Here is a 21,320-nt window from a genome sequence, read left to right on the forward strand (position 1 = left end):
TTGTGATTCATAGTAGATTTTGTCCAGCACTCACACCAAACTTTAATAATAAGTTTGAATGACGCAGGAGATAATGAAAAGTAGGAAAATGGGAAGGAGGGGAGAATAAAAGGCTAATAGAAGAGACAAATCCAAAAAGAAATATTTGGAAAAGAAAAATGTGACATTTTAAATAGCAACACTAATAGGCTGGCTGAAAGCTAGTCTACTGTCTGAGAGGATGCTTTTTTTAATATAAAATTTCTTTTCTTATTGCTTTATGTCAAAATATAGAAAATATAATAATTGGACTAATTCCTGCATTTTAGGGTACTTTATTCTGTATAAAGAATCTCTCAAGTGAAAATTTGGGAGAACAAAAGAAAACATCATACAATAAGGTAAGCAAACTTGTTATTGAGCCATTTTACAAATTCTAGAGTACAAAGAACAAGGTGGACAGTGGCCACACTCTGCAAGGCTTCATAGACCCTGTTAGGGATTTTTTTTCCCCCAGTTTTGTTGAGATATAATTGGCATACATCACTGTATAAGTTTAAGGTGAACAGCATAATGGTTTGAATTACATATATTGTGAAATGATTACCACAGGAAATTTAGTTAGCATTCATCATCTCATATAGATAAAATATAAAGAAAAAGCAAAAAAAGAAAAAAATTTTTCCTTGTGGTGAGAACTCTTAGGATTTACTCTCAACAATTTGCCTATATGTGATACAGCAGTGTTAGCTATAGTCGTCATGTTGTACATTACATCTCTAGTGCTTATTTATCCTATAACTGGAAGTTTGTACCTTTTGACCACCTTTCTCCAGTTACCCCTTCATATATCCACTGCCTCTGGTAACCACAAATCTGATCTCTTTTTCTGAGTTTGTTTGCTTGTTTAGATTCCACATATAAGTGAAATCGTACACTACCTGTCTTTCTGTGTCTGACTTATTTCGTGTAGTATAATGCCTTCAAGGTCCATCCATGATGTTGCAAATGGCAGGATTTCCTCATTTTTTATGGCTGAATAATATTCTGTTGTATATATATATATATATATATGCCACACCTTCTTCATCCATTCACCTGTCACTGGACACCAAGTTGTTTCCATAAGATCCTATTAGGGATTTTGTTCTTTATCCTAAAAGCTATGGGAAACCACTCGTGTTTTAAACTAGAAGGTGAATTGAAGTGAATCAAAAGGTTCACTTTACAAACAAACAAACAAGAAAGGTCATAACAGTAAGACATGCCTGATGAAATCAACTAGAGTATTAAGAAAAATACACTCATAAATGCAAATCCTACAACATATTGGACAGTGTAAGTACCTTTTCATCAGAAAATGAATCGTGTGAGTCTCAGAAGTTATGAGATGACACAGGGAAGCAAGAATAATCACGACATAAAAATACTCACTAGTGAACTGACCATGTACCAAATTAACCTCGCTCAACTCTCTCACAAAGTAACCCTGGGCTTCTGTCTCTATCATTCCTCTTCCACCCCTGTCCATCTCATGCTGTCTGTCTCTCACTCACTCATGCTTGTTTACAATACCATGTGTATACAGAGTGAATTTGCAACTTGTGCAAACTATGAAAGGTTTCAGAAAGTCACTGGCAGGGACGTTGGTGAACTGCCCCAACAAGCGTGGTCACTGACAGTGAGGATCAGCCAGAGTCTGACCAGCACAGCAATCACTGTGCCTGGCTTGCCAACTTTTTCCTCTACGAATGACTAGTCTAAACCTATCATGATAATCTGTTCCTCTTTCCACTTATGTAAGAATGATTGGAGTGAAGCAGGATTCAAAAGATGAATACATGAAGGAGTATCTTTTTGAGATTTCAGGTTTTTGAAAATTATGCATTGATGCTGAAAGGCAGAAGCAAAATAGTAATATTAAATTATATCCTGGACAGGTCAGTTTATTCTGCTTGGTTCAATTAAAAACTAATAACATTAGTGGGCATAAATTATCCTAGATGTATACAATACTTGGATCTATTACTATAGTTAAACCATACCTGACTTATCTGAAGTTAGGCACAGGCAAATTTTAGGCAAGACACAGCACAAAATAGCGCAGAGACTGAGGAAAATACCTCTGGGAGTGCCACTTACAGGTTAGAGGTCAGAGATGCCCCTGATCCATCCTAATCCATCTCTTGGGAAGACTTTTTTTTTTTTTTTTTAAAGATTTTATTTTTTCCTTTTTCTCCCCAAAGCCCCCCGGTACATAGTTGTGTATTCTTCGTTGTGGGTTCTTCTAGTTGTGGCATGTGGGACGCTGCCTCAGCGTGGTCTGATGAGCAGTGCCATGTCCGCGCCCAGGATTCGAACTAACGAAACACTGGGCCGCCTGCAGCGGAGCGCACGAACTTAACCACTCGGCCACGGGGCCAGCCCTCTTGGGAAGACTTTTAAGGGAAAAGTCTACAGTTAAAGCTGGGATACCACTTGGTAAATCTAAGTCCAGTAGAAGGGGTGGGAAGAAAGACAATCATGTGAAATTCAGATTTCAGTATTGACAAGAGACCACTCAACTGGATATCATGATTGAGGGTCCAACTCCGTCTTTTGATTCTCATTCACTGATCTCCCATTCCTTTGACCCATAACCACTTCATTATTCTTGTAAATCATGGAAGCTCATGGTCCACAAATCTCCATGTTGGCTTGTCTGTTCTCTCTGTAGTCTCTTGGATGTGTACCTGCTAACACAGCTTGAAAGATCCCCTGTAAGTTAATAACTTCCACTTTCTATCTTTCGTCCTAAACTTTCGTTCTTCCTTCTCGCTACAGTTAACCTGTTTTGAAAGCACTTAAAACTGACTAACTAAATATGTCAAATCAGACTCCTAACCTTGGCTGCAGTAGTGTTCCTTTATCATTGTCCCTGGAACAATATTTCAGGCATGGCTTTTAACTCTACTGCACAGTAGAAATGTTGGAAGAGCTTTTTAGAAGTGCCAATGTCTCATTGGCTTGGAGAGATCAGAACTTAGCTGGTCCGGGTTGGATATTTGGTGATTCTACAATGCAGCTGGGGTTGAGAAACCGCACCAAGCCCTGGTACCTCTACTCAGTCCTTTTCGTGGTTCTCTGTGCTGTTTCTTCAGTCTCCTCTCCTTTGCCTCTGACTCCACAACCACAAAGCAAGATGGGAACTGTCTTGCTCTCAGGACTAGTGTGCAACAGGAAGTCATCTTGAGGCATAAATTTCTACCACGGCATTATTCTTTCCAGAATTCTGTATCAACTTCTGAATGTAAAATTTAAAGAAACGAAGTTAGGTTTCTAGAAAAGAGATCTCAAGTGCCCCTACTCACTGACCCTCCCAGGGCATTTCCCATCCTTCCTTACAATGTGGTCTATCATTTTATTCTCAAGCAAATTGATGCTCTTGATCTTTATATCCTCTGCCCCTCTTGCTACTGACTATCATCCATTCTATTTTCCTCTTCTTAAAATTAGATCTTCAACCTTGGTTAATTTTCCATACTTTAGTTGCATTTTCCTTTGCTAACAGAATCTGGTTCTAGTAACTCCTTGAATAACTCTGCTCACTTAAGACAATTCAGTCCGTATTTACACGATTCTGCTTTTGTGCTTTTTGTTTGTTTGTTATTTGTGGCGTTTCTATGACATTTTTTAACTTCTCAAAAGTGGGTACTGTTTTAACTACCTCCTATTTCCAATAAGTGTTCTATATACAGAAGGCACTCAGTGAAAGGCTAATTGACAGCCAGTTCTCTATTGACCAACTGTGGTACCTCAATCTTTTCTGCGCCAGTCAAGCCCAAAATACAATTCTCTTATCTACTACACTGACTGGTCTGCATAGGCATATGGCTATGTATGGCGATTGTAATCACTTAAGTAGAAGAAAGAAATTACTATTTGTGGGCACAAGTATGGCTTGATGCATGACTAAAAGTACTTCCCACGCTGAGCATGTGAATCTCTAGTTCCTAGCCACAGGCACTTATGTGTAGACTCTGGGTCTGCTTGTGATTCTAAGTTTCTTGTTCTTTATGGTTTTCTCCAGGGGCCACCCCATTTCTAAGGGATTAGCATCAGGCCAGCCATTGGCTGCTACAGTTGTTTAACAATCCACAGATCTTTTGCATTGTTTGAAGTGGTGTTTGAGTATGCATTTTCTCTGCTCACCTGAATTATAATCGGCTGATCTGTGCTAGCCATATGGAACAGCCCCATTGTTCTCTCTAAGACTCGGCACTCTACAATGCAGCATGGTATTTTGTGCTAGCTCAGATTGCTCCATATTTGCTTCATGTGTGTACGTAACTCCTTGAGGGTGGAGAAGATTCTTTTACAGTCTTATCAAGTTTGGTACTGGGGATCACTCAATCTTTGTGGCTTAGCTGATGGATTGGATCAAAGGGCAATGGAATTGTCAAGGTAGAGGAGGGAAAGCTCAGCAGTTCTCAAACTTTAATGTGCCTTAGCATCAACTGGAGGGCTTTTTGTTAAAACATGATTGCCCACAATTGCCCAGCTCCACCCTCAGTGTTTTTTATTCCGTAAGTTTGGGTTTAGCTGGAGAATTTGCATTTCTAACAAGTTCCCAGGGGCTGCTGCTGCTGCTCTGAAGATCACACTTTAAGAATCACTGCCCAAGACCAAACCAGGAATCCAGCTTTTCATCTGGGAGGTTGTCAGGCAGAGTAGGGTCTTGTCTAGCTTCAAGCTTCGGACCATAATTCACACCTAGAATGGTGGTCCAGTCTTCCTTCCATAAGTCTGTAGGAATAAACAAACCGTGTGGTTTGATTTGTGAGCACTTTTATTAGTTCACCCTGAGTCATACTTAATATACCTGATTATAATGTTAGAGTGGAAACACAAAGCTTGAAGCTCCAGAAATGCTTCCAAATATGTCACTCATTGAAAAAGCACCCACTCAGGCAATTGGGCTAGGATTGTCCATCTATCCAGTAGCTGGAAAATTTACCTGTGGATCTTGAACATTTTTTCAGAATATGAAGGAAGAGAAGAACATGATGTTGTAGAGAGACTGAAACCTTTTGGAGCGATCAAGTTATTTAAACACTCTACTTCCTCTTCTTAAAAACAGTATACTAACACCTCATGGAGAAGGTATAAGGACTAAGCACGTATAAGATCCCTTCTTTAGTATGGGACGCACAATACACCTTAAGGAATGGTGACTGGCTTCCTATCTTTGTACCTTCATATCTATCCATCCTACATTCTGCCTGGTGCTTCCATGGGGTCTCTACGTGCTCTGCAGAGAACTGGACTTGTTATGCATCTGAGAAGGCAGGGGTGGCTGCATACTTTGGGCTTCATCAGACTCTCTTAAGAGTAGATATAAAGCGCCGGGTGATTTGAGCCATCAAGTACTAGCTGAGAGTCTCCGTGGTGTAGCAACTCTGTACCAGCAGTTCTGTAGTGCTGCGCAGAACAGTTTTTGCTTTTGGCTATGACAGGGCCAACCTTGGGCAGGATTAAGAAGTCCTCCAAATTTACCTTCAGTGATCTTGAACTCTTCATTCTGTAGCTCCTTTCTCCCAGTGTCTATCTCTCTATCAAATCTTATTCTTCAAAAAAGAATTGTTGTCAGTGATTCTTAAAGCCTTCTGCTTCCCTAGCCTCAGCCCGGTGAGAATGACGGTCACTGAGAACCACTGTAGTACTGGTATGTCACGTCCTTCAGGTGTGCTGAGGTGGAAATAGACCAAGTGGAGAACCACTGTCTTAGCCAAGGTGTTGCTTTACTTAGTTTCATTTTCATGTTAGTCCTTGTCCACAATTGTTGATTGAAAGGCTCTCTCCTCAACAGAGGTAACTTCAGGCATTAACAAGCATGTACAGACACTGAAGTGCCTTAGACAGCTACCCAGTCCACATGTGGATAAGACTGGCCTTGGGTTCAAATTAATACTAAAATTGTTAATTACTTTCCGTTGACATGTAGCATCAGAAAAATCAAAACACGCAAACACACACATGCACACACACGCACCCCACAGCTCCCATTTGAAACCAATTTTTCTCATTATAGAAAGCTCCAGGGCAACCCCCAGCCAGCCTCCTTTAGTAAGACATAGCATTTTGTCAGGGTAAAAATGCCCTCAGAGCCCCAATTCGATGAAATAATTGCTTCGTTTTTGCCATTTGAACATCAGAGAAGAAACTGCAAACACCCCAGGAAAGAAAAAGGACCCCTTTAGCTCTCCTGGGATTCAACAGCGTGGCTCCAGCTTGTCTAGGGATTTCAGACCTAATGCTAAGTCCATTGAGCAAGGAAGGAACAAATATCAGTCCCGTGATAAGGAGGAAGCTTAAAATAGTAGGAACAAAGGAGAGCTTATACAGTCCATAGAATATGAAGTGATGACAACTAGGGCAAAATGGAGTTCAGAATGAAAAGAAAATTACACAAGAGGGCAGGATCAAGAAATCCTAAATACCCCTGGTTTTAGTTTCTAAGAGGGGAAAACATTCAAAGAATATCCCTCCCTTTCAAAGGTGTTTGTTCAAACACAATGGCCCCACTTAGCCAATGTGAGGTCTTTATCTCCGCCATCTAACCCACTTGGATTTGCTCATGAGAGCTGAAAATCTCAGAGACTTTCCTGGTGAGGTTTTCAAGAGACTCTGCTGCAGGCTTGAGGGGAAGATGGTAGATCTCTGTTTGGTTTACCACTGGAATGGGTGACCAGGTGCTATTTCTTTAGCTTTACAGTATAAAGAAGCTTTTTATACATACTTTCCTCAGGAGTATTATGGAGAAAGACCCCCAGGAGGAAAGACAGGGACAGCTGAACCATATATGCTGAATCTGAACCACCTAAGGTGTTTATTTTAGATAATGCAGTCTCTCCTCAGATGAAAGTGACATGCTTTATGCAGATAACATCCTCTAGTCTCTGCTTAGCTTTATCTTTATGGATACGTTGGGGAAACATCCTAATGTTTGTAAATGACAGCGCTAGGATTCCAACCAAGACCTATCTATGCCAGGCACTGTGCTAGAAGCTGTATATAATTAACTCATTACATTCTCATAAAAACAGAATGTGGTAGCTCTTTTGGGTCCTGTTTTGAAATGAGAGAATTGAGGCAAAAAGAAGTTAATTTGTTTAGCCCAAGGTCACAAATCTAGTAAGCAGCAGGATTCATTCTATGGTATGTAAGATTGTAAACACCTGCATTTTTTTCTGGTGGCAGTGAGATGTAAGCGACGTAATTAGCCCAGGGTTCTGAGAGGAAACATAAAATTAGACACTTTCTGAGATGATGAGTAATTAATCATACTCTTGTCTTCCTCTAGACTCTAAGCCAGATGGACAGTGGGATAAGATAAATGAATATCGGCTTTGAGATTGGAAATAGCAGATTGGAAAACGTGGCTTAAAGGAGAGGCTGTAATCAGGATTTCTAATTTCTTCCCCATAAATTGACCCAATTTACCAAGCCACAGACAGCGCAGCTAGAACACCGCAGGCTGTGCCTGGCAGGGGCATATACTGACAAGTTTGCTCACCACGTGGAGGAGCAGAGATGGAGAGAATGCCTGCATGTGCTGGAAGGCTCTAGGTGAGGCATCTTCCGTTCTCTCGTCCATTCTTGCCAATCTGATAATTCACTCTTTCGCTCTTAGGGAGTGAATGAAAGATAGAAAGGACAAAAACATTTCTCTCATTTTTCCCTTCTTGGGAGTGAAATGGAATTTCACTCCCTTCCAAGGAAATATGAAGAGTTAGAGCTTAAGAGTCTCTATAAAAGTAGGGAAACTATCTTTATAGAAGTTTCTGTTTTGAATTTGAAGGAAAGATTCAAGATTGTTTCAGGTTGAGCTGAGTTGATGTTCAAGCCTCTATATTTTGTGACCATAAGTGATGCTCTAGCTTCTAAATTGCAAAATGAATGTTAACTCATCTCCTCAAACTGAGATAACTGTAAACTTTGAGTAATCAAGTGCAATAACCCGTCATTTCAGTGGAGGAAAGCAGTGAAGCCAATTACTTAACCCGACTGGCCAAAAAAGTGAGAGCGATAGAATTCAGATGTAAGTCATTCTCTTCTGTTCCAAGGTGGAAAAAAGAAATCAGTCAGGAACATTTGGTTGAGAAAGAGGGTTTCAATGCTAATTTAGGTGAACACAAAGCGAAAGCAAAGGAGAAAGACATAAATGTTAAAAAAGACAATGTAACAAATGTAGACAGATAAACAAGTTAAGGATGACTTTGATGGTGATGGAGAATGTTGACTCATCTGGTTGAGTCCTTAATGATGAGACCACATCAGAAATACTTTTCATCTTGTTCGAGGATGAGTTCCTACGTTCAGCCGTTCAGCTTGCATAGAACATTGTGTGTGATTAGGCCATGTCATCTTTGCATTTAACACAAAACTTGCTTAATTGAGGGAGAAGATTATGGTAGAGTTCCAGTTTGACACTTTTTAAAGCACATTAGGGCTAATATTTAAACTACATAATGTATTTTTCATGTTGGAGCTACAGTTTCCACTAGGACAAGGTCAATAGTATGACTTTAGTATCTCCTGAACTGTTCGATGACATATCCAAAATTTGTCTAGTGAATTTTAACATCTTGTTGCATAATATTTACTGAGAGTTCATTTTGTACTCCTAGTTATTCAGAACATCCTCTGACCTGGTTACTACTCTCTTCCATCTTGAAAGCACATAAACTAGTCCAAACACAGGAACAACTGGCCCTTTACTGGAATCAGAGACTCGATTCTAGTTCCAGGTCTGACATTCACCTCTCTGTGATCCTGGGGACGTCACTTCTCTCGTTTTTTCAACCAATATTTTTTTTTTTAAGATTTTATTTTTTTTGCTTTTTCTCCCCAAGGCCCCCTGGTACATAGTTGTATATTCTTTGTTGTGGGTCCTTTTTTAGTTGTGGCATGTGGGACGCTGCCTCAGCGTGGTTTGATGAGCAGTGCCATGTCCGCGCCCAGGATTCGAACCAACGAAACACTGGGCACTGGGCCGCCTGCAGCGGAGCACGCGAACTTAACCACTCGGCCACGGGGCCAGCCCCCTCAACCAATATTTTTTAGGTACCTATATCAGGCACTGTTTTTGGCACTGAGTGTGATTTCTGCCTTCATGGAATTTAAAGCTGAATGGAGAAGACAGACCATTAAATAAGTCATTATAATCAAGAGCCACCCGTGCTATTTTAGGCAAATGCAGGAGCCCATGGCAGCACAGAGAAGGAGCTACATTGGCCCTAAAGGATCAGATAAAGCTTTTGCATGCTTTAAATTGAGACTTCAAAGGTGAAATGAATATTTAAGGAAAGAATGTTTTGCAAAGAAGGAATTGCATCTTATTAGTCCAGAGACAAGAGGACTGCTAGCCTGACCCTTTAATTCAGAGAATTTCAGTTTGCTGGGAACGTGAAGTATGAGGAAAGCAGGTGGGAGCCTGGGGACATTGGGGACAGTGGTAAGAGAAATGATCCTGGAGAGGTAGCTGAGATCTTTGGTTTCTTCCAACACAAAACAGGAACAATAATGTCCACCTCACACACATATTCTGAGAATCAAAGGACAAAATGTATATAAAACAGTTTTATAATTTATAAAGCACTTTACAAAGACAAGACATTTGTTACTAGTATGTTGGCTATAGACTTTGGTTTACTTTTCCAGAAGCAGAATGCTTTGAATAGATGTATGCTCTGGCGATCTTTTTGACCAAAGTTGCAAATTGCCAATGATATAGTTTATTTGTGAATTTATTTTCTACCTCCCTATGCATTTTCACAGTTGTCTGTATTAATTCATGCTGACAACATTGGGCACACAAGGCAGAACAACCGAAGAGACGTTTTCCAGAACCTCAAATCATATCATATGAGCAATCATCTCACAGGGAGGTGATCTTAAAACCTCCCAGGCAATTACTCTCTGTTCTGTCACCGTAAATTCTAGGCCCTCTCAGTGGAGAGTTAAATCAGGCTTCATTTTTTTAAGTCCCTATTCAATTTGCTTTTTCTAGCTTTGTTCCCAAGAAGAATAAAGTTTAGTAATGTGTTGCAAGCAATTTTCTTCAGAATAGCCAGCCGGTCTTTCTCCTCTCTTGGATAAATCCAAAGCCTAGATTTTTGCACCCAGCATGTGACTCATGTCACTGTGTAAGCCTATGACTCTTCATTTTCACATTTTCTTCCTCTGGTAAGAGAGACCAGGGCAGGTAAGCGTTCAGAGCTGATAGAAACACTTCACTCTGATTTCAAATGGATTTTGTGTTTTCTAAAAGAAGGTAAGTGTAGTGGGTGGACGACTTCTCAGAATTTTAGTCTCTGGTTTCCAAGCTGTCGAGCTTCTTGAATAGAGAACATGAGTGAAGTGTGAAGCTGGAGGGAGGATATGAAGAAATTATTGGCTTTTCGACTGTGTGACTTACAATTCCCATATTTCTCTTAAGGATGCAGAAGAGGAAGTACCTCAAAAATAGAACACTATGCTCAGGACTGATACTCTGGTATTTACTGAGACTTATCTGTACTGTATTTTTTGGCCTTGACTGGTTTTATTATTTTTGGCATCACTAATATCTCTTTAAATTTGAAGTGTTTCCCTTTATACCTGACGGACTGGGGGGCTCAGTGAGGTGTCTGAGTTTCTGGAGGTGTCTCATTGGAAGGCAAGGTGGGAAGAGCAGGGCAGTACATGGGGTCAGCTACTCTGGGAAATTGACAGGGGATGCAAATGATGTGTTTTCCGCTCTTGAGAAGTCTGGTTATCTTTGGCTGTTGAGAACGTCACTCTGGGAATGTGTCTGTGTGGCAGGGTGGGGAGGGGCAACAAAAGCACTGTGGTAATGGGATTAAATAGAAGTTCTGAAATGAGCCCCATCACCAGAACTATTAGAACTTCAGTGTCCAAATATCCACTCCCCGCCTTTGGCAGGATACATGGGGGGTTCGGATGTCCTTCTTGGAAGCAAGTAACATTCTTTCACTGTGGTTGCTGAGGCCAGTGTCTGATCAGCTGCTTTGTAGCCATAGCTGATGCTTCTGTTGCTCTGGCTGGTGGCTGCTTGGGCCTCCCCTGTCACCAGTGATCTGGCCTGCTTGGTTGTGCCCTGTCCCTGATGGGTTGGCTGGTGTGGCTCTGATGGTTACAACACCTTCATGTCACATCCATCCTCACGTGGACCTCACTGCTCTCTGCAGTGTGGCGGGGAGGGCAGGCCCTCTTCTTACCAAGGACTACAGACCTTATTAAACTCCCAGAACAGCCTCACTCTCAGTTTCTTACAGCGCCCCCTAGTGTTATAACACTTGCATTTGATTGTGTCTTCTACTTGCCTCTTGAGGCTCAAGTTCCCACAGACAAGGGTGGAAATCACCCAGGGTTGTCAGATTTAGCAAATAAAAATAGAGGATGCCCAGTTAAATTTGAATTTCAGAAAACCAATGAAGAATGTTTTAGCATAAGTGTGTCCCAAATGTTGCATGGAATGTACTTATACTAGAACATTCTGCATTGGTTATCTAAAATTCAAATTTAACAGGGTGTCCTATGTCTTGTCTGGCAACCTTATAAATATTAAATCCAAAGTAGTGATCTTACCACCTAAAAGCCTCCCTATCACACTTAGAATGGAAATGGACTAACAAATTATACATGGAAAAGAAATTTTTCCTTTTCTTAGGCATACTAACAGCCCAAAATGAGTACCTTCACAGAAGAGTGTTCTCTGAACAATGCAAGGGTGGACCAGGGCTGAGTTAATATACTTATAAAAGGTATGTTTTCCTTAAAATTTAACATCCAAAAGCTCACTCTGTACTATTACAGCCTGAATTTCCAGAAGTGTGGACTGTGAGTTTGGCTTACAAACAACACTTTAAGGTTCTAATCACTTTGTATTTACATCAAATGGGTGATAGAATATAATGATTCAGATACCTACATTTTGAAAAGTCAAAATATTTATGTGTTGATTGGGGCAGGCGAGATCATTTTGTGGGAAATGCAATGTAAGCAATCATTTCCTATTTTCCCTTTCTGATATGAAAATGTCATGTTTTTCAGGGGAAGGACAAAATGTCTACATGATGATGACACATTAGTAAACATCTTTGCAAATCTGTCAGTAAAAACAAATAGCTTCCCAATGGATGAACAGACAAACAGAATGTTATATATCCATACAATGGAGTATGATTCAGCCTTAAAAAGGACGAAGATTCTGACATATGCTATAACATAGCATATGTTATAACATATATAACATATAACTATAACAATCTTGAGGATTCATTTATGCTAAGCAAAATAATGAGATGCATTCATGCTGAGTGAAAGAAGCAAGTAGCAATGGAAAATACTGTATGATTCCACTTATGTAAGGTATGTAGATTAGTCAGGTTCACAGACACAGAAAGTAGAATGGTGGCTTCCAGGGTCTAGCAGGAGGGGAGTTATTTAATGGGTATGAAAAAGTTCTGGAGATCTGTTGCACAACAATGTGAATATACTTAACTCTACTGAACTGTACACTTGAAAATGGTTAAGATGGTAAATTTTGTTATGTGTATTTTACCACAATTGAAAAACCCCAGAGCCAGTCCTGATGGTCTAGTTGTTAAAGTTCAGTGCTTTCACTGCTTTGGCAGCCCGTGTTCATTTCCTGGTCACGGAACCACATCACCCATCTGTCAGTTGTCATACTATGGCAGCGGCTCACATAAAAGAACTAGAAGGACTTGCAACTAGGATGTACAACCATGCACCGGAGCTTTGGGAAGAAAAAAAAAAGAGGAAGATTGGCAACAGATGTTAGTTCAGGGCGAATCCTTGCCTGCAAAAAGAACCTCACAAAACTCCACCTTCTTGCCTTTTTTTTTTTTTTTACCTCTAGCACTACCTAAAAGCATTATTAACTTTTCTACTTAAAAATGATTTAGCCAGGTAAGTCTCTCAGATTATTTGGTTAAGTTGCCAAATCAATCTAATAGGAACTTTTCTATTCTTTCCTACTGGACTTTTCCCTCATCGTTTCCTTAGTGGTCAAATTTATCTCATCTCAGCATTGATAACTGCAAACATGTTGTTTTGATAATTTGGATGAAGAGAGAGGACAAGGTTTTCCCCTTACCTACACATCATTTTGAAGTAAAAGACTGACAACTTCAAGTAATAAGGACGATGTGTGTATAAAAATTCCTGAAACCTTTAGGGAGGACAAATCTGCCTAACCATCTTAGAAGAGGCCACACAAAATGAAACTAGCCCGTGTTCTGTGTGCATTTGCTGATTTTGCTTACATACATTATTCTTGAAATACAAAGTCTGAAGAATATTTACCTTCTAAATGGGGGAAAGAGAAGATGAGAAAAGCCACACTCCAAATAGAACCACCACTCAGAGCAATGATAAATGCTCGTTTAAATTAATGAATAAATCATTCTTGGAATTTTAATAGATTAATGTGCTTTTCCGTTTTAGCCCCTGTAAGCAATAGTCCCCTTTTAGTAAGTTATATTTTTCTCCAAGAGATAATTTTAGTCCCCAGAAAAAACTCAATTTTGATAGTTTTGGCAATCAAAGACTGGGCGATTCCTTGGCTAGCACCATAATTTCAAGTAATGATTTCACTGTGGCAAGAATGCAATGGCATAAAAGTAGGCCAGGAGTCTTTAAATAGCTGGCAATTTTTGGATGTTAGTGTAAAATGTTTGGGGAAGAGATGTAAGATGTTTAATATAAAATATTTCAGCCCAGGTGCTGAGGTGCTACTGATTTAGGCAAAGTGGAGAGTGGAAGAGAAGCCTGCAATTTGCTCAGTTTGCTCGTTCACTCATTCATTCTTTCATTCACTGGACAAACCAAGTCTTTACTACATCAGGCAGTATTTTGAATTTGATTTGCATAGATGAGCAATCAAGGTGCTCTTTGAATGGAAATGCAGTGAAGTTTTTATTTCCCCAGTAGTTTTGCTTTGGTTCGAATTACCTAGATAATTATCTAAACTTTTGTATTTTCTTTGCCTGTAGAATGAAGCAGACAGGCTGAATCCTCAACTGGAATTATACTCCAGACCACCGAAAAGGAAGAGGGCAATGTTATGGTCCTTAAAGCCACAGAATCCTCCGTAAAAAAGGTTCTTGAACATTGCTTACATTTCCTAACCCACTGGTCCACTGAGCCCTGTCCATGGCTGTGTGGGAACTTGGTGCACATCCCCAACTGATCATACAACCAGCAGCCTGTCCGTCCTCTCCTTCAGGTGAACAGAGGACGTGCTTCACCTTTTAGAATTCAATATTCATTCCTAGCTTTCCTACTTAAAAATTCTGGTAAACATGTTTATTATCATTCCCATGTTTTTCTCTAAACAAACTTTCCTGGGATGCTATGAAAATTCTGGAAGTCATGGCAAAATTATTGGAACAGGACCACCAGGAATAGGCGGGAGGACAAGGATTTGCCCAGTGTGGAAAAAATTAAACCATTGCCTGGCCAATAAACAAAGATGAACAAGGGGAACCCAATTGACCTGCTGTGTTGTACAAATGAAAGAAACAACCCACTGTATTCCAGAAACAGGAAATAATGTCCATAAAGAAAGAAATGTTTCCCGTTTTGTTCCATCGGTAATAAAAATTCATCACATGAGTTGTAATCAGTCTGTAACTTTATCCACATGATGCTTTAGCCTTTGTTCTGTCTCTTTCTTTTCCTCTGCCTGCTCTTTGCCTAGCAAGACTTTACAATTCCACCGGGAGAGAAGAGGGAGAAAAAGATCCACTTGGTACTATTAAAGCTTTTAAAGAACATTTACTTTATTATTTTTTTTTCCTACAGACCACAGGCAATTGCTGTTCCTCTCTTTTGAAAGAAACTCCGGCTGTACCTGCTCTTTCATCTCCTTCGTGGAAAAACGTCTATCGGCTGGAAGCCCTAGGAGTCTTAATTTTCAAGGATTTTAGTTGTAAGATGTTCAAGGCATGAGGTAAGCTTTCAAGCAAAGGTAACTTTAGTAGTTGAGTCTGGTTTCTCCCCCTACCCTCTGCCCTCCAGGGCTATATGGGCAGCTCCCTGTGAGTGGATAAGCTCCTTAGCTAAGATGTAAACTCGTGTTACCTTGTATCTGATGAAGGTTGCTAGAGACTGACACTTCAGAAAACAACAAAAAACAAAAAAAGAAAGAGAGGGGAAGAAAGAAAAGGAGAAACTGAATCCAAAGGCTTACAAAGGGATTAGAAAAGTACCCTCCAGATGGAAAATTTTATGGGAGCTGGAGAAAATGTATAAGTGAAATATCAGCATCCTAAAATAACAGGAAATAGTGTAATCTACCTGATGGAGAAAATTGTCACTTTAAAAAAACTATCCTAATTTCCTTCAAAATTGTTCTTGTTTTTGAGCCAATAAACTGCAGCTAAGCTGACCATGGGCTTTTCTTCTGCCAAACTCATATTTGCCAACAGAATCTCTATGTGTTTACAATTGAAACTTTTCCATTATACTCTTTTGTTCCTAATTAAAATCAAGCCACCCAGGGGCAGACAGAAATCATGCAAGAAGGAAAGAAAACTGCTAATGATCTGGGTGAATTGTGATCCAGAAGTTTTAAGGAAAGCCAGGGGTGAGTGTTAGAGCAATGGACTCAAAGCAAATTTGGGGTCAACCAGAAGAAATGTACAAGGGAGAAAACCTGTGTTTTCCTTTAATGAGTAATAACAATAATACAATTTGCCTTAAGTGTGTACGCAGTGGAAGATAAATCAGCAAATGAATGCTTAAGGCATTTAGTCTGAGGAAACGTGATATTGATGTAATTTTTGCCATGGGCTCCCTCCACCCAAACCTCTAGCATGGACTACATGACTTAGTAAACTATTGCTGAGCATATGAACAAAAAGTTTGTTTGGTTGCTTACACAGAGAATTATCAGAATTAATTTCCTGTTATTTATGCATATTAATTTGGTTGGGATAACTATGGCATTTCCAAAGGTTGTGGTTTGAATTGGTTTCATAACCCATGATCTACAGACCACCTATTCAACCACAGGAAGTTTGGCCAGGCATTGCGCTAGATGCCAGTGGAGGATAAGAACATGAACTGGAACCCAAAGATGTAAGTACAAATACAAATACGATTCCAGGCAGAAATTGATAAATGTCACAAGAGATGGGCGGATAAAACATCATGGGTGTTCAAAGGATGGAGGATGTCCTAGGGATGGAATGAAGTTCAAGAAAGTCTTCTTAAAGGTGTTGCATTTACACAGCACCTGTAAGGATTGGTAGGATTGAGGCATGATCCTGAGTAGGTTTGCATGAACTTTAAATAAAGTTGTGCACGTTTATTGACTTGTTCACTCATTTAAGAAATGTTTATTGTGCTGCAGGTATTCCAGTTTCCTGGGATAGGCAGTGACCAAAGAGGCAGGCAACCCCATGGAGCTGATATTCTGCAAGATGGTGGGTGGTAGCGGTGGTTGTATTTGAAATTTTATTTGCTTCAAACACTTGTTGTCATTGAACTATTGGTGTTTGCTGCAAGTTGAGAAAGCTTGCCTTTTCAGTTTGTGCTTAGTGGAAAATTTGAGACAGGTGTCAGGAAAGATACTCAGATAAAGTTCAAGGATGAGTATGTAAAACTTGAAACAAAAGTTATAGAATTCTTGTGCATTTCCTAAGGAAAAAATATGAAATTCCATATAGATTGTGCACTATCTGGCAAGAAGTTGAGGAGAAAGGCGGATAATAGTGGTTCAGAGACCTTTGCTTCTACCAAAGGTAAAGGATAAAAATGAAAGCAACAGGAAAGGAGTGGCCTACATTCTTTGTATGGAAGGATGTAGAGCAGAAGGAATATGAAATGTGTGGGATTAGTTCAAGAAGAAAGTTAGGTTGGGAAGAAAAATGCTCCTAATGGCTACTTTATGACAAATCATGAGAATTAGTCTCTTGATACTTTGCAAATAACTTTCAAGTTCTCTGTCTTACACAACCCTTGAATTTACCCAGGAAGAGAACCAACTGTGGAAGAAGAGACGGCTAGCTATAGCTTCTACATAATTTACAGATTCAGGACCAGTCCACAAACACACCTTGAATAGATTAATCCCACTTACTAGAAAATGGATAAATATTTGCTCATTTGAGGTTATGTAATCACTAGAAAATGGCTTGTCAGTATTTAAATAATTTTGGTTTTAATACATAGAATAAACAAACCAGATTTCTTTCTTTCTTTTTATTTATTTATTTTTTTGATGAGTAAGATTAGTCCTGAACTAACATCTGTGCCAATCTTCCTCTACTTTTTTGTATGCGGCACACCTCCACAGCATGGCTGGTGAGTGAAGTAGGTTGGGGCCCAGTATCCAAATCTGTGAACTTGGGCCACCTATGAAGAATGCGTGGAACTTCAGCCACTTAGCCACAGGGCTCGGCCCTCATTTCTTTCGTTCTTTCTTTTTTTTTTTTTTTGAAGATTAGCCCTGAGTTAACATCTACTGCCAGTCTTCCTCTTTTTTATGAGCTAACATCGGTGCCCATCTTCCTCTACTTTATATGTGAGATGCCTGCCACAGCATGGCTTGATAAGTGGTGTGTAGGTCTGCACCCGGGATGTGAACTAGCAAACCCCAGGCCACCAAAGCAGAAGATGCGACCGTAACCACTGTGCCACCAGGCCAGCCCCCTCATTTCTTTTTTAACTGAAATATATTTGACATATAACCTTGTGTAAATTTTATGTAGCAAATTAACAAACATGTTAATTTGATACATTTTTATATTGTACTGTGATTGCCGTTATAGGGATAACTGGCACCACTATCACGTTACGTAATCGTCCTTTCTTTTTAGTAGTTGGACTAAATAAGTTCCAGCCTCAGCAAGTTGATGATTATAATACAGTATTGTTTTCTATATTCACTGTACTGTGCATAAATCTCTAGGGCTTATTTACTACTCATTGAAAGTTTGTGCTCTTAAAGGGCATCTGTCTTGTCCCCCGACCCCCTATTCCCTGGTAACTGCCATTTTATTCTCTCTTTTTACAAGTTTATTTTTTTAAATCTTCACCTTTAAGTGATATCATACAGTACTTATCTTTCTCTGTCTGTCTTATCTCACGTACCATAATGTGCTCAAGTTCCATCCATGTTGTCGCAAATGACAGGATGTCCTCCTGTCTCATGGCTGAGTAATATTCCATTGTATATATGTACCACATTTTCTTTATCCATTCATCTATCAATGGCACTTAGTTGCAATAGCTAAGATATGCAAACAAGATTTCAAACAAGATTTTTTCTTTTAAAAATTCCTTTAGAATCATGGGAGAAGAATCATCGGATAGTCACAAATCCAGTGGTCATATCCTGGATCTTTTAGGAAGTGGAAGCTGAGGCAAAGATTAAAATGTCAGCAATGGATTTGGGAGGTGCAAGCTTAGGAGAGTAGAGTTTAGGGAAAAAGGCACCTCAAGACAAGGAGAGATGGGAAACAACGTGATGTAAGGATTTATATCGTTGGCCATTGCTTCACAATAAGTTGCACAATATGTAGTAGGTCACTTGACAAGTGTGTTCACTCATGGGGAAGAAATTTCTGCTAAGTTTGCAAGGAGAACCAGATCTCAGAGCAGTCCTTGAAGAGGATAACGGAGGGAGAAATTGTGTTCTGAGTTCCCTCTAGTCTCTTATTTCCCATTGGTCAAGGTTCAACTTCTGGGGCGTTCATTTTCCTGAAGTTCTAGGTTGCAACATCTGCCTCCTTGCAGCCTCTCAGGAAGCCAGATCTTATGCTCCATAATGTGGCATTCCAACTAAATTGGGAAGGCAAAGGGCAGCTTGGAGTGGCTGGGACACTGATTAAGAAAGAATGAAGGAGGCAGTGGAGGGACTCTGAGAAGACATATAAGGCTTGTGTTCAATACATCAACCAAGAGATATTAACAAAAGTCCATCTCCACACATTTGCCCTCCTGCTTGGGTCTTTGGCCCTTATGGTACATTGCACTCGAGTCATAATTAGCCCATTCCAATGAAGCACTATATCTATATTTTTTTCTCACTAAAGGAATCATTTATATATGTTTTTGTTTCCCTAACTAGATCTTGATGAGATGCACAGGAATGAAGTCTGATTTATTTCTCCATCTCCAGCACTCAGCTGAGGTCCTGACATACAGCATTCCTTCAAAAATACCAGAAGGGAAAGAAGAAGGATAGAAGGAAAAAAAGAAGCAAGTGTGGCGTTAGTTTGAGTGACTGAAAATAGTTCGTTATTTCAGTTATCTTTCTTTCCATCAAATTGTAAATACATCAACTCAATCAGGAGTTAACTCGGTACCTTATAAACCAGGGTTCCCAGTGGAGGTGGGCTGGAAGCATAGAGGGAAGAGGCACGTGCATTTGGGAAATTCTTCAGAGGATTATGATATGACCTCCCTTTTCTTTACACAGATAAAAACGAACAAACGTAACACCCCAACCCACTCCCAAAAGATTTTGACATTCTTGGCAAAGAGAATGACATATCCAAAAGCATGGGAGGGGGAATGTAGGGCATTTTTGGAAAACTGCAAGTAGCCTGGTTTGCCTGGCTCTTTGACAGTTTTCACTTCTGAACTGTTAATTGTGTTCGTTAGAGTGACTCTGCCAGAACAAGGCAGAAAAGTTCTGGGTGGCATCTATTTTTTTCTCTCACCTGGAATTTCTTGATAGTGGTTGGACGCACTTCCTTCATAAACCAAGTGAAGAAGGCCAGATCCAGGCTCCTTCCTTCCACATGATTTCAGAAAGAAAGCACTCCTCAAAAAAGCTATTAGCTCCCCAAATTGGAAATGTGAGTACAAAACCCATAAATGACTTGCCAATATATAGACTGCTCTGATGCTAGAAGTGGCACTTTTATATTACAGTCAATCAATGGGCTTGCCTCCCTGACCTGGTCAGTGTTTTCAGCTTTCTTGGGGTTAAATATAGCCCAGAAAGACGTTGCTACAAAACAGAATGGAAAGCACGAGGACCAGTTTAACCTGATTTCTCTGAATCAGGGTGGGTCACTGTTATCCTGAAATAGCATGTGAACAGCACGATTTTCTCAAAGTCTTTCTCCCATATTAAATTACCAAAATAAATAGCAGCTATATTTTATCCGCGGTATCAGTAAGATCATATAACACACCGTAGGCTGGTATCACTTAACAATCTGGGCTTAACAAAAACAAAACGAAAAACCCATAGTGGAATATTGGAAAGATTTGGGTGCTAATGCGTACCATAGCGTGTCTAGCTCAGGAGTGTGTTATGTTGAATTAAAGCTTTAGATCTGACTAATTGATTCAGAATCACTGTGCTTTGCAATATGATGCCCTCTTTAATAAACCCAACTTGAAGCCTGGTTTCCAGGGTTTAATACAGTGAAGACGTCTGCATTGTGGAATTGTGATACTCCTCTGCTTTGGCATAAGATGTGTCCAACAGTCCTCTTTCTTGAGAACTTGAAATAAAGTGAAAAAAGTACAGGTGTTACTTTACCAGGTGAACCAAGAGAAGAAAAGAGAGGGAACATAGCAAATGAAAGATGACAATGTTTCATGATTTTGATCTTAACACCTATAGATTTCAAATAGAGTCAAACCTGCATAAGTAGAAATTTTGAACTTACTGTTGGGGAGCACCTCTAATTTAGTGAAAATCTCTAGATTGTTTTAATGAGAAATAATTTTCTTACTTTTTCAATTGAGGTATAACTGACATATAACATTATATTGGTTTCAGGTGTATAACACAATGATTTGATATTTATATATATTGTGAAATGATCACCATAATAAGTCTAGTTAGTGTTCAACACCACACATATTTACAAAAGAAATTTTTTTTCTTGTGATGAGAACTTTTAAGATCTACTCTCTTAGCAACTTTCAAATATGCAATACAGTATTATTAACTATAGTCGCCGTGCTATATATTATATCTTCAGGACTTATTTATTTTATAATTGAAAGTTTGTATCTTTTGACCCCCTTCACCTATTTCATGCCACCATCCTTCTAATTTTATTACTTTTAAGGACATATATTGCTTAAACTAAACACAATGAAGTGCTCCCAAATTCTGGCAGGCCTGCTAACTAGAAGATTCTTTTAATTTCTATTAGGTTATTATTAAACTGTTCATCTTTTTAAAATGACTTACTTTAAAATTAACAGCTCCAGTAAGCTTGTTTATAATGTAACATAAACATATTCTGAGTAGATAAAAATCTAAATAGGAGCTGGCCCGGCGGCGTAGTGGTTAAGTT

At 39.5% G+C, this 21,320-nt stretch overlaps 2 long non-coding RNA genes across 2 annotated transcripts in view; one reads left to right on the plus strand and one right to left on the minus strand.

The window, feature by feature from the left end:
- The window catches only part of LOC123282297 (uncharacterized), a 69,937-nt gene that overhangs the window by 8,697 nt on the left and 39,920 nt on the right, over window positions 1–21,320 (minus strand). The window lies entirely within an intron of this gene.
- LOC123282296 (uncharacterized) lies at window positions 10,206–20,436 on the plus strand. The gene is made up of 5 exons (XR_011499492.1): window positions 10,206–10,225; window positions 14,040–14,146; window positions 14,851–14,998; window positions 16,063–16,128; window positions 19,124–20,436. It is a non-coding gene; the product is annotated as an uncharacterized lncRNA (long non-coding RNA).

Source organism: Equus asinus, chromosome 30, assembly GCF_041296235.1.
Source record: "Equus asinus isolate D_3611 breed Donkey chromosome 30, EquAss-T2T_v2, whole genome shotgun sequence".
In the NCBI taxonomy this organism is placed as follows: Eukaryota; Metazoa; Chordata; class Mammalia; order Perissodactyla; family Equidae; genus Equus; species Equus asinus.